At 37.9% G+C, this 14,184-nt stretch overlaps 2 long non-coding RNA genes across 2 annotated transcripts in view; both read right to left on the reverse strand.

Moving 5' to 3' along the window:
• Positions 1–14,184, reverse strand: part of LOC123977399 — a 19,968-nt gene that overhangs the window by 3,036 nt on the left and 2,748 nt on the right. The window contains exons 2-4 of the long non-coding RNA XR_006826658.1: positions 3,120–3,192; positions 1,913–1,947; positions 1,700–1,771 (exon numbers count right to left, since the gene is read on the reverse strand). This is a non-coding gene — a long non-coding RNA (uncharacterized LOC123977399). The remainder of the gene's footprint in view (positions 1–1,699; positions 1,772–1,912; positions 1,948–3,119; positions 3,193–14,184) is intronic.
• Positions 9,662–10,942, reverse strand: LOC123977400. Its single transcript, XR_006826659.1, has 3 exons — positions 10,685–10,942; positions 9,874–9,960; positions 9,662–9,750 (listed from the first exon to the last, which is right to left on the reverse strand). It is a non-coding gene; the product is annotated as an uncharacterized LOC123977400 (long non-coding RNA).

Consider the following 14,184-nt stretch of genomic DNA (forward strand, 5'->3'; position numbering starts at 1 on the left):
TGACCAGAGCACCTTCTTCCACATGTTTGGTGTGTCTCCCAGGTGGCTTGTGGCAAACTTTAAACGAGACTTTTTATGGATATCTTTAAGAAATGGCTTTCTTCTTGCCACTCTTCCATAAAGGCCAGATTTGTGCAGTATACGACTGATTGTTGTCCTATGGACAGAGTCTCCCACCTCAGCTGTAGATCTCTGCAGTTCATCCAGAGTGATCATGGGCCTCTTGGCTGCATCTCTGATCAGTCTTCTCCTTGTATGAGCTGAAAGTTTAGAGGGACGGCCGGGTCTTCGTAGATTTGCAGTGGTCTGATACTCCTTCCATTTCAATATTATCGCTTGCACAGTGCTCCTTGGGATGTTTAAAGCTTGGGAAATCTTTTTGTATCCAAATCCGGCTTTAAGCTTCTCCACAACAGTATCTCGGACCTGCCTGGTGTGTTCCTTGTTCTTCATGATGCTCTCTGCGCTTTAAACGGACCTCTGAGACAATCACAGAGCAGGTGCATTTATACGGAGACTTGATTTCACACACGTGGATTCTATTTATCATCATTAGTCATTTAGGTCAACATTGGATCATTCAGAGATCCTCACTGAACTTCTGGAGAGAGCCCAATTTTTCAGTTTTTTATTTGTTAAAAAGGTTTGAAATATCCAATAAATTTCGTTCCACTTCATAATTGTGTCCCACTTGTTGTTGATTCTTCACAAAAAATTACAGTTTTATATCTTTATGTTTGAAGCCTGAAATGTGGCAAAAGGTCAAAAAGTTCAAGGGGGCCGAATACTTTCGCAAGGCACTGTATATACTATAAGTGACAATTGTAAGTCACTTTGGATAAAAGCGTCACATTACTGGTGTCCTAATTCAACCTACATACTGTAGCTGGGTGGTGCAGTGGCAGTATCATTGGCCTTCATACAGCAGGTCTGGTGATCAAATCCTGTTAAACCCAAGTCTCATTTTTTTGGGGGGGGTAGATGCATACTACTCAACCTCACACATACATACATACTTTCACATGACAGCATGTCTGTATGTGCAAGCGTATATGTTTGTATATGCGTGCGAAGGATTCAGTTTTGGCTTAGGCAGCTTCTCATGATGTGGGATAGATTCTGAATGTGCATAATGTATTGAGCATGTGTAGACAACCTGCTGAAATGGTGAGAAGCTATGAAAGTCCAGCAGTTTATAACGGAATTAATATTAATAAATTTATCATTGAGGTAAAAAGATGCCACATGCACAAAAAAAAAGATACAAAAGAGTGGGGAAGACTAAATCATGCCTGCATGTGTGCTGATGTAGCAGGGATGATACTAAATGAGAAAAGCTGATACAGGAGAAACATATCTGAAAGCAATAAAGGATACCTGTAGAGCCTTACTGCTTTATATTCAATTACAGTTTTTATATTTTTAATTGTCTCCTGCCAGTTGAATTTGTTGCTTCCCTTTATATAAATGAAAACATCTCCACCATAAATTGATGGAGAAAGTTTCACCAGAATGCAGGAAATTAAGTGTGCCCAATATCGTGTCTCATGAGTTGAGTCTATCATCAAATCCCTACTACAACCATTTTCAAATTCTTTCTTTCACACTTTCTGAATTATGGTCCTTTGCTCTCCTTTTGAAAAGGACAGTATTTGTGAAAAATGGCTATCAAGAAAATTTGTCATGTGTCTCATTTTACCTTGCATTTGAATCATACTCCATGGCAGTTTCCTCATCCTGATAATGGGGTGACTGGAAAGTTCTCACAGAACTAATTAGAAAAGGTTACACAGAGACACAGATAAATTAGATAGATTAGTGCCATCACAAAACAGACATTAATTCAGGATGACATTAAAGTGAGACATTCACACATTGATGTTCAAACTATAGAGGATATATCTACAGAAACCTGTGATGTCCATGTCCAGCACCAAGAGCAGTGACCTAGCCATGCAAGGAGAAAAACATACATAAAATAACATCAATATATATATATATTTTATATGAACAGATTTCATGTTCAGTACAAATCAAACTAAGTCATTGAAACCTGACAAACTGAACACTCTCCCTGAGTGTTCAGACAGTCAATCTATAACATATTTATAAATTAATTTCCCTTGTTGGCTAAGCTAACATTGCTAATTTTGCCACCACACACGACTCAGACTTATGTTTACTTAACAGAAATGTGGTGAAGTGGTTTCTGTTTTTAATCTTTATTAATGTTATCTATTATATAATTAACTATGAACCTTATTGTCCTGTTTTGTTGTCTTGAAGAACCTGGGCACTCTTTAACAGGTCAAGGAACCGGCTAACGTTGTTTTATCATCTTTATACTTATAAATTTATGAATTGTTTATAACATGATTTTGATGTGATGACATCAGATGATGACATATCTTCTACAGAAAAAAATGTAACTGTAGCTATGATGGTGCTGAAAGTATGTTTTACGCAGTACTACTCTTCCTAAATCCCAAAGAAATCTATTTGGATTTGTCTTATTGATGTTTTCTAACAGTTTGTTCACAAGAGATTTCAACTGTGCACTTTAAACTGAATAGTATAAACCTTACTTGTTGAATAGAAATCGGGAAAGTTTTATCGTCAAAGATGACTACACCAGGAAATCCATCAGCATTGTCCACACACTCGATGGAAAGGTGCAAAGACGCCATTTTGTTTTGTTTCTTTTTTTTCTATTATACATAAATACACGTACATATTGGTACATCCACCAGCGTGATGACGTCAGACTAACAGGCGTTAGGTATAGCATGCAATGTTCTATTAACTGTTTTTCATTTGTGTCAAGCTTAGAAACTCTAATTTATCTTAAAAACAAAAATGTTATTTATTTTTAAAGTAACACTCACTCACAAGTACTTCTCTCCCTCTTTAAAAAATACTTTAACTACTTGGTGCTGACTGTACGCTTCACTACTCTTTCCAAGTCCCAAATAGGGTATTTGGACTTCTCCTATTGAAGATTTCTAACAGTTGGCTCACAAGAAGTCTAACTGAACCCAAACATAATTAACATCACCATGTAGGAAAACATACTATATAATTCTTTGTCTGTAAATTACTTTTGGCAAAACACAACATACCTCTTTTTCAGAGATCCTTGTACAAAATGTTGATTAGAGTGTCCCTCCATCGATGCTGGTTTACAGTGGTCACCTATCCAGAAATAACAGATAAGTAAGGTGGTGGTTGGACTCCATGGTCTGATTCATACCGTCTAAACTTGGTCGCACCATAAGCAGTGGATTAACAAATGCCTGGGGTGGAAATGATTACATACTTAGGCGTGTACTTCTCCATTTCGCCACAAGAATTCCAAAGATCAGCAAATTAGTCTTATTTTCAGTTCTCAAAGAAAACTTGCTCAAAACATTCTGGAAACTACATCTACTTGGTCAAGGTTAGAGATAGACAAGGCAAAAGCCTTGTCTCCACTTCAATATTAACAAATGAATGTATGCTTATAAGAAGATAATCATTAATAATGCCTTTTTTAAGATGCAGAGTCAGACAAACATCAGCTGACTGTCATCAGTGTTTTCCAGTGGCTGTCAGGACAGATGGTTAGAGATTACTCATTGTGTTCCAGTTCAAACTGAATCTAAAAATTGGAAGACTGCCATTACGAGGGGTGGAGGATTTCACAAGACTTGACAATTTTGGCGTTGTAGTATGATCTGCACTATTACACAAGGGTTTCTTTCAGCTGCTGTGATACACACTCACCGGCCACCTTATTAGGTACACCTTGCTAGTACCAGGTTGGACCACCTTTTGCCTTCAGAACTACCTTAATTCTTCGTGGCATACTTTCAGCAAGGTGTTGGAAACATTCCTCAGAGACTTTGGTCCATATTGACACGATAGCATCACGCAGTTGCTGCAGATTTGTTGGCTGCACATCTATGATACACACTTTCGACCCCTTAGAACCAATTGATCATGAGTCAAACCATTATACAACTACCACCAGTCTAAATAGTTGATACAAGGCAGGATGGATCCATGATTTTGTTTACACCAAATGTTGACCATCTGAATGTCGCAGCTGAAATAGAGACTAATCAGACCAGGCAACGTTTTTCCGAATCTTCTATTGTCCAATTTGGTGAACCTGCGTGAATAATTATTATTTTGATAATTAATCCATAGGAAAAACTGAGTGTATGTAATGTTGTGATGGAGTATGTCCTGCTTATGGAATTCTAGCGGTTAGCCCTCAGTAGAATAAAGACTCTTGACAGATATGACGAGCAAAATTTATTTTTGGACTTTAACAGCACTATTACATGGTGCTTCATTGGTCTAACAGATTTTACTTATCTTAATCTCACAGAGCACTGAATACTTTTGCCCCACTACTGTCAAGGTGAAATACTGTACATTGTTCATTACAATGAATAGACTTGTAAATGGCCTTTAACCCCTTACACATGTGCAACAGTCATGTTCAAAGAAGCAGGTTTAAGTTACCTGAATAACTGCATAAAACATTCAACATCAGTCCCTGTTAGTTTACTGAGGATCCTGGGTTTAACAAAGTTATCCGGATCACACAGTTAAGGCCCCAAATTTATACATTATATTTGGGATCCAGATTCAAAAATCATATCTAGTGTTCCGGTAAACATTATGAGATAACTCCCGAATAACTTTTCATAATTTTTTATCAAAGATCTAGTGTAGGTCAGGGTAAACCTTTATCCAACGCCTCATGTTTTGGGAATAATCTTATTTGCTTTCCTGCCGAGAATTAGATTAGAAGACTATAATACCACTCTCATGTCTGTACGTCAAATACAAAGCCAGACCTAGCTGACGGACGGATTCATTTAGCATAAAGCCTGGAAACAGGACAACATCAACAAAATCCTTCTTCCAACACTTAAATATCACTAATTAACATGTATATCTTGTTTGTTCAATCCTCACAAACACCAAAGTGTTAAAAGGACAATTCTCCTCTTTACAGACTTTTTCTTGGCAGGAACCAGTTACTTCCTGAGGTCTTCGTTGCCTGGCAATCCATCCATCGTTAACCACTTATCCTGCGTACAGGGTCGCAGGGGGCTGGAGCCAATCCCAGCTGGCAGGGGTACACCCTGGACAGGTCGCCAGTCCATTGCAAGGACCCACATAGACGAACAACCACTCACGCCTAAGGACAATTTAGGGTCACCAATTAACCTAGTCCGCATGTCTTTGGACGGTGGGAGGAAGCCCGAGCACCCAGAGAGAACCCATGCAGACACAGGGAGAACATGCAAACTCCACACAGAAAGGCCGTTACCGTTAGTTGCAGCAAATATTCAAACAATAAAACATATGATGAGAAAAAATAAATCAAATCTACAACAAAATATTGTCATAGTGATGCCTGATGGCTGTAGATGCCTCCAGTCATCCTCTTCACCCTCCTCCTCCTCCTCCTCCTCCTGAAGACTGTGGAAAATACAACAGAGAAGTTTAGAATGACTTAATAACTCTGATCTTATAATAATATAATAATCACTGGAATTACAATTATTTTATCCGGTAAGATGTAGCTTTAAGAAAATCATAACACCATGAAACAACTTTTAAGAAATAATACCCACAAAAATATATGCAGTTGGCAATCTCAATGTGCAGTATAACGAAAGACTTCTTTATTGTCATATGTGCAATGGCTACACATTGAAATTCTTAGCTTGTTTCACCTACAGATGCTGCAGACACACTAAAAAATAGATGTAAAAAACTGCATAAAAATATATAATTTAGAACTGAGAAATGCAGGGCAGTTCTTCTTCTCTGATATCATTGCCAAAAACAATGAAAAGGCAAGGCACATGACCCCTGTACTGAAACAAAAAAAGAAAAATTTGATCAGCTGTCAGTTCCCCAATATCAAGCAGATGATATATGTATTGTCCTTGCCTCCACTTAAATCAATCATCCTATCAACAATATAACCTTTATAACATTTGAAATCCTCCTGCTGCTGCCCTGATAACCATTCTTCAGTCGCAGGCAATTTCCCACAGGCCCTGAAAGCTCCAGTTATATTAAGCCATTCTTAAAAAAAGAACAATTTCAATAACTCACTAATTAGCCATTATAGAACCATATCAAACCTCCAGTTTTAAATAATAATGAATTGAATTGAGTGGGCTGTTGTACTGTTTCTCCACTTTGTGCATATACAGTCTGATCTGCTATGTGTACTTACCTCGCTGGAGCATGCAGATTCAAAGAAAATTAAGATAAATTTGAAGAAATTTGAAAGTGGAACTACTGTTAATCAGAGATAATAACCACTATCATAAGGGATGACATACTGACTGTAGCCTCTTATGAACATTGGAGTGATTAAGTGCACATAAATAGCATTTCCTACTGTCAGCAAGGTTTCCTGCATTAAACCCAGAAACATTTTTGTCCTCACTTAAGTTTTTAAGCATGATAGTTTAGACAGTTTTCCTGTGATGCACTATGAGGAAACATTAAGCTCTTTGATTTGTCATTCTCAGGTCTTACAGGAGCATCTTGTGGCCATGGTTGTCAAAGTAGCTTCATTAATAACTTTTTAAACATTGAAGCTGATATCACTTTCACTTTATCATTACAATGTTTGGCCCTTTGTAGCCTTTACCTAGGGATATTTCCGGTGTAATAATGCCTGTTTATCATGGTGGTTGGATAGTAAAGGTTAAACTCTGTCAAAAACACTAGATCTCCTCACATATCAATAAGATTACTGATAGAATCCTCCTTGTTCGCTCTGCAAGGTCTTGCGATGTACATGCTGCAGTCACTTACAGCGCATGCACAGTAGAGTAGAGAGGCAGCAGAATTTGGAAACCCACAACATAAACATAAATGGATGATACATGGATCCAACTTCAATAACTTCATGAGTCACAAACCGTGGCAACAATAAACATGTCCAAGCCGTGTTCATCCCTTTTTAGAGTCCTCTGGAAACTCTGTTGTCATTTTGTGAATTTGCAGTGCCTTTGTGTATTTGGTTGTGTTGTGTCTATTTGCACCGTGTTTGTGTATTTGCACCATGTATTCTAAATGCTGTTGTTTGTTGTGCTCATTTTTTTTTTCCAAATTAATGAAGATGTTTTCTTAATTTGCCTGTATTTTGTCTATTATTTTATTTTTGAGTTGCGGTGCGTTTGCACTTGTTACCTACCATATGAAAGGCATCCACTTAAACACAGCTTGAGCTCTCAGATCAGATCTGTCAAAGAAAACCACTAAACCACTGAATGGTATAGGGCAAAAGAAAATTCTGGTCTGCTGCTCCATTATGAACCGTCTCAGATCATCTTGGATTGGTCTGAGTCAAAACTAAACATGGGGAGGCTGCCCATATCTGGAACAAACTCCCATAAAAACTTAAGGTATTTTCCAACACTCAGTTTTTTTAAAAATCAGGACTTACTTTAGCTTATTTTCACCTTCGATTTTACTTTGTTTTAATACTTTTTAATCCTATTTATGTGTCTGTATCTTTTGTATTGTCCTTTTATGGTGCTTTGTTTCTTTTTGTTATCTATATTATGTTAATGCCTTCATGTCTAATGTAAAGAACTCTGAATTGTTTTGTTTTTGAAAGGTGCTATATGTAGTGAACAACGGTGTGGATTTGTGCATTTTATATTGAATAAATTTGGAGCTACTCCAAATTTCTCTCTCCTCCCCCAGAGAAGAAGGGGAGGGGTCAAAGTTGCTTTCTCTAAGTGCTAGCCCCACCATAAAACTGGCACCTTTTTGATTCCGAAGCTGATAACGCGGGGCCTGACTGTTAAACTGACAAAGGGACACAAACCAGCCATTGGCATTTCCCTGAACAGCCTATCAAAACTGGCCCCCCTGCACATGTTTCCGTGGCAACTGACCTTGCTCTTTGTTTATTATCCCATCAAAGGGATACTCCTTGTCTCACCTAAGTGTGACATAATCCAGGACAGCCGAACTTTGAATGGCCAAAGACTGCAGTCTCCAAAGACTCAAAGCATTTAATTAAGTTTAATTAAATCTTTAGTTACCTGATTACGTTTGCCTCTATTTGAGTAGTTATGTTAACATGTTGTTGCTATCCATTGTTGATATTAGTGCTGAAAAGAAAGTTGCTTTTGCAGTGTTTTTATTTTCAGCAAGACACTCCTTCATCTAAGGTAATCAATGCTTGTTCATAATACTTTCCTACAAAATTCCTTTAGAAATGATGACAAAGGAATGTTTTACTATACTCTTAACCGCCAGCTTGAATTTAAGGATGAATCAACAGAAATTCCCTGGTTCCTAAGGAGAGACGATCTTGGATTAATCCAAGCTTTCCTCATGTAACCTGAGCTCCCCCAAGAGGACGAAATAAGTATTACATGCCCTCGTCGGAAATGCCGTTAAATGTATAAATATCCTGACCAATAATGTGACAACTGTTTCCTGTTACCAAATGCTTAGAACAGTACAACCGTCTGACCATTGAGGTTCGATTGTGGAAAATATTTGATTATAATACGCGCAAATAGATTTGTTTTTCTTTTTAAACATTAAGTTTAGAAAGGCAGTCCCTCAGGAAACCTGAGACGCCCCCTGGGGAACCACGGCCCAGGCAACAAAAGAGCGACACGCGACCTCTCGTGCACTCTTCTCTTCGCTCTTTGCTCTCACCGCTGCTCTGCTCGGCTCTCTGGACGCTTCGGCACGCTTCGGCGTGCCGCGCCAGGCAACGCCCTCAGAGTCGACCAGCGAAACAGGCCTTTTATTTCGCTTGAAGCTACACACGTGAAGTGCCGAGACATCGATCTGCCCTTCAGTTTGTTTTATTTTCTTTATTTCTTTTGTTTTGTTAAAGTTATCAGTCCGTTAAGTTACACTGAACTAATTCAGGAACGACCAAGTTCCATTTTAAGCCTTTTTCGTCGAGCCAACTTCACAGAGGTCAGACCAAGCCACGTGGTCTCGCCAGCTACAACGAAGGAAACCTGAAAACAGCCAAATTGCCAGATGGAGGACGTTCTTTTCAATCAGACACAGAGAACCCCGGAGAATCCCTAGCAAAAAGCCAGGATCGGGCAGCTAGCGTGGGATCCGTGCAACAGGCCAAAAGCAGGCTGTCGACAAGCAGTAAGACTTAACACACACTCTGTGTTCAGGGATGTCCTTTTTAACTCCTAAACTCATAGCGTTAGTTTACTTTCATTAGTTCTTCTACGCCGTATGAGTCAAATGCTTCCCACAATCGAACCTCCAGGCTCATTGTTCAGCAATTGTTTATTTTCCCGGTATTCAACCATCTTCTTATCACATTAGTTAGAGAATAAATTTACTGTAATATAATCAAGAACTGTGTGTGTGGCCTATTTCTACGTCCCTGCCAAGAGAATTGACCCTTTAGATATGAGACTGACTGATTGATTTAAGATAATTGAGCGATTATTAACTAACTGATCAATAGCTGTAATTGTATAATTATTAAAACTACCTAGAGGTCCGGAGACTCTAGGATTATAACAACTCCGGTGGTGCCCTTAACGAGGAACATTGTTTGATTTTATGAATATTAAAAATTCATAATTGGGTATCAATTCTCATAAATTTATTAAATTGCATAACTAAATTTTAGGTTTGCTACATATACACACAAATTTGCCTTGCCTTGTCTAACCTGTAAGAGTCTTGTCCATCACCAGAAGCAGTCCGCGCTATGGCATCCTGGCCATGCAACAAAGCAAACAAACAAAATTGAACACAAAACACTTAGTACACAAAAACTGTGTATTTGCAACCATATATTTAAATAGATGTTTCCTGTACACTAAATGGGATAAACCTTACTCGCTGAGAAGAAATGGGGAATGTTTTATCGTCATAGACGATTACACCAGGAAATCCTTCAGCATTGTCCACACACTCGATGGAAATCTGCAATATCATCAAAAATGTATAATGAAAAGGAAATGTATCATGTAATGCCCATATTACAATACCAAACTGAACCACTTTAATAGCAAATTGCTTGAATTTATGTTTTTAACAGTCAACATGTTAACGATGCTAATGTTTCAATCAAAGGAACACACTTCACTCATTCACTTAATTTTCCAAGTCAATCCACATCCAAATACAAAAACAACATCCCAAATTCCATGACTGACATACACTTAACCAAAAACTTTTACAGGCATGCTCATTACAGTCTTAACATTTTAAGCTTACCCGATTCGCAGTTTCACTGTAGTACGCCATTGTGTTTCTTGCTTCTTATGCTCAAACGTATTGTACGTCACAACAGCGTGGTTTCATCAGACCACGTTAGTGTTACGTTTATGCAATGTTGTATTAATTATGTACAACAGGATGTCAAAATGCTATCTAAATAGTTACATGAAACCTGTTTTTTTATTTTTGTCAGACTTTGTTTTTTTATTAAAGGAGGAAGAATTTCTCTAACACATTAAAACATTTATTTAAAAATATAACATTCACTTTGAATAATATGAAAGTATCTCTCTTCATACATAAAAAATACTTTCACATTTCCAACTAGGCACATCTTATATGCTGATAACACAGGAGTAAACATGTGTTCGAAACAAAGTAATATAAAATTGTTCGTCATCACCCAAAAACCTAAAAAGAATCATACCTCTTTTCTTGAAATCTGTGAGTTACTAACTTTTCCTCTGTCCACGCTGGTACATATTGGTTCACCATCTCAGCTGAGAAAATTGAAAATTAATATCCATCCTCGTTGGTTGGATTAGGGATGTCTATGTATATTAGACATCTAGTAGAGACATATAAGATCATTTCACAGCCCAAGAAGAAGCCAAGTCCCTGTCCATGGCAAAGGACAAAAGTATAATTATAGTATATGTAAGACTTCTGTATTTTCCCTTTTTGCATGCCACAAAGTTTTTTTCAGTTCTGAAAGGAAACTTCACACTGCACAGTAATATGTGAGGTGCAGCCACCCACAAAGTGGTTTGGGAGGAGACAGGACATAAAACTGCTGTGCCTGACAGTTTTTGTACAAACAACAATCCATCTTTTGCAAAGTAAAACAACTCCATGCTGCATCTGCCTTTGCTGCTTACAATAGACATATATTATTGACATAACCGCAAGTGGTCATCAAGACAACATGAGCATACAGTAGGCCTTTTTAAGTACGTGAACAAAATTACCTGTGAAATATATGTAATTATAAGAAATTGAATTGCGATTATAACTATAGTCTAAACATGTCATGATAAGTTTGTACCTCTGACTGACAACCCTCATATTGTAAGTTGTAAAACACCCACAGCTGTTGTGATTTAAAAAATGTGCTCATTCAGATTATGTTTTCACGTTAAAATATTATACTAAAAAATCTGATTTTGAAGCCCTACATGGTTGTCAAGTTGGAGGATCTCTGGGTAAGTGCAAATGTCCAGGACACCATAGTGCAGAAGTCTTCTTGCTTCCTACAAGTCAGTAAAGGTTTCATACTATGCCTTACAAGCAGGCACATACAAGATTGTGCACTGTAACTTTGGAACTGGATGTAAAACTGAAATTTACCTCCAAAATATAATGTTTTGCTTTTGACTGTGTGCATTTATTGTACTGTGCATCAGTAATGCAACTGAAAAGTTGTGCAGTATGTTCGGTGCATGGGTTGTGGCTAAGGTTATGCTCTGTTAGATTCGGTTAGAGGTCTCACACAAGCAGACAACTACAATCAACACTGAAACCCATTTGACAATTTTGAATATTCAAATCCACAGCTGACATGTGTTTCAGCTTGTTTTGTATATGTGTTTGACTATAAAACCCAAAGCCAACCCTCTTTGCTTCAACTACTGCTAACCTTAACTTAGTTAACTTTTATACTTTCACTCTACTGTGTCTGCTGAAGAGGGCTTTTTCTCCTTTCACACTATGCTTAACCTGCAGAGTCCCTGCATACCACAAGCCCTATACAAAAAAAGATTTCATGTTTAAATTCATCACACAACTCACTCTCTTCGCATTCCCAAAAAACATCTTCGCCATATTGACTGAAACATTCCTGCAAGATTTATGCCATAATTTTTAATGCCTTCATATTTCCTATTAAATATTAACTTTAACTCTCTTCACCTTGCTCTTCTCAAGAATACAACTCCTACCTCCTTTCTTTGAATTGAACACAAGTTGCAGCTTGCTGTCACCCACATCCTGCTAGTGCATTTCATACTGAGCTGTCAAAATGTAATGGAAACACAAAATGTTAAAAACGATCCCCACATAAAATCAAGGACTTTCACCCAAACTGAAACTTTACACTTACAGCAGACAAACCTTGAATATGAAATAAAATCCTCCAAATACTAGTTAAGTCAAAATATGCGTTTGCATGAGATGAATGGATTGCTTAACATTTGTGAGGCAAGAGAGGTTCCTCTGAATAAATAAAGGTTAAAAAAATAAGCAATATTTGTTATTAACCTGCTCATCATTGCTTTAATTTATTTGATTTTATTTGTAAGGGATTGTGTGTCACGATCTTGGTCTAAGTCTGTCTGTACTCTTGTTTCAGTCTGTTTACATGGTTATGGTACTTGTGTATCAGCATATTAGTCCTGTTCCTGTCTTATTTTTAAATGGTTTGTGTTGGGTGTTTGTCACGTACTTGTTTGGGGGTTGATCTGCACGTCTGTCTGTTATGTCTGGGTGCTCGTTTTCTTCCCTGGTTACGGGTTATGTTGGGTTTTTGTGTTGTACTTCTGTTGGTTTCAGTTGTCTGTTTGGTCCGTGTTTCAGTGTGTTGTCCTATTTCCTGTTTTAGTTTGAAATTGTCTGCGTCTGTTGTTTGCATCCAGCTTGTTTCCTATTTTGTCTTGCTTGCACCTCATGTGTCTTACCTGTTTATTATTCTCCCTGCTCCTTAGCCTTGTATATATTGCCTGCTGTTCTGTTCTGTTCTGTCGCTGCTGGATCATGGTAGCATGTAGAGGTCACCCATGTCAAGTGTGTTGTTTGTACCTGCCTTGTGTCCTGCTGTAACCCTGTCCGTTTGTGCTCCTGGATCTCCCTGCTCTTGAACCACCTCAGTAAGTGTACTCACATTTGTTTTGTATAGCTTTGCTTTTTTTATGGATGTCATATTTTGCTCATTTTCATGTGTATCATTTTATTTAGGGGTTGTACCAGAACAGGTTTTCATGGTAACACTATATTTTTGCCATACTGCACATTGCTGCAGCTCCTCTTTTCACCCTGTGTTGAACTCTCCGTTTCAACTATGGAGTGAAGCATCTTACCTCTACAAGTTCTTTGGAGTTGCACATGCGCAGTTCCTAGTCAACAACAACTAGCCAATCAGAAGCAGAGTAGGCCGGGTCCTGAAACCGGCCGGGAAACATGGCTCGGTTAAGCTGTTTATGTTCCCTTTACTAGCTTAGCAACATAGACGGGAGCAAGAGTTTCAGAGTGGTGAGTTATTAATTTTTTTTAACTGTGTCTCCACATCACAGTAACATCTTTATGTCCACTGACTGCATGGAGGGTAGCTAATGTTTGGAAGGGAAAGTGGAGACAGCAGGCGGAGGTCTTGTCACTGTGTGTTGCAGCTCAGTGTGTTTTTCCATGTGTTATTGAAGATGTGTCTGGGTAGCAGCTAGGCAAGAATTATGACGTGTGTTTTTTGTGACGTCACAAGAAACTACAAACAAACTACAAACGAGCTGTTTAGAGCAGTGTTTTCTGTGGGAGATGGGAACTCCCTTTGGGGTGTACTTTGGGCTTTTTCACTTCTTGCGTTTGAGTCCTAAACCTGTTTCACACACGATTAATCCCGACACAATTTATAATATTAAACATAAATGTTACCATTTGATGTATTAGCGTAATTGTGCAGCATAATAAAAACTTGTAGTGCTTCTAGAGTGTAGCATGTTCAACCGGCATCTACATTTTTTGTTGTTTTAGTTTGAATAATTGTCTCACTACATACTGTGTTTATGCAGTACATACAGGTGCTGGTCATATAATTAGAATATCATCAAAAAGTTGATTTATTTCAGTAATTCCATTCAAAAAGTGAAATTTGGATATTATATTCATTCATTACACAGAGACTGACATATTTCAAATGTTTATTTCATTTAATTGTGATGA

The sequence above is a fragment of the Micropterus dolomieu genome, linkage group LG10, assembly GCF_021292245.1.
Source record: "Micropterus dolomieu isolate WLL.071019.BEF.003 ecotype Adirondacks linkage group LG10, ASM2129224v1, whole genome shotgun sequence".
Taxonomy (NCBI): domain Eukaryota; kingdom Metazoa; phylum Chordata; class Actinopteri; order Centrarchiformes; family Centrarchidae; genus Micropterus; species Micropterus dolomieu.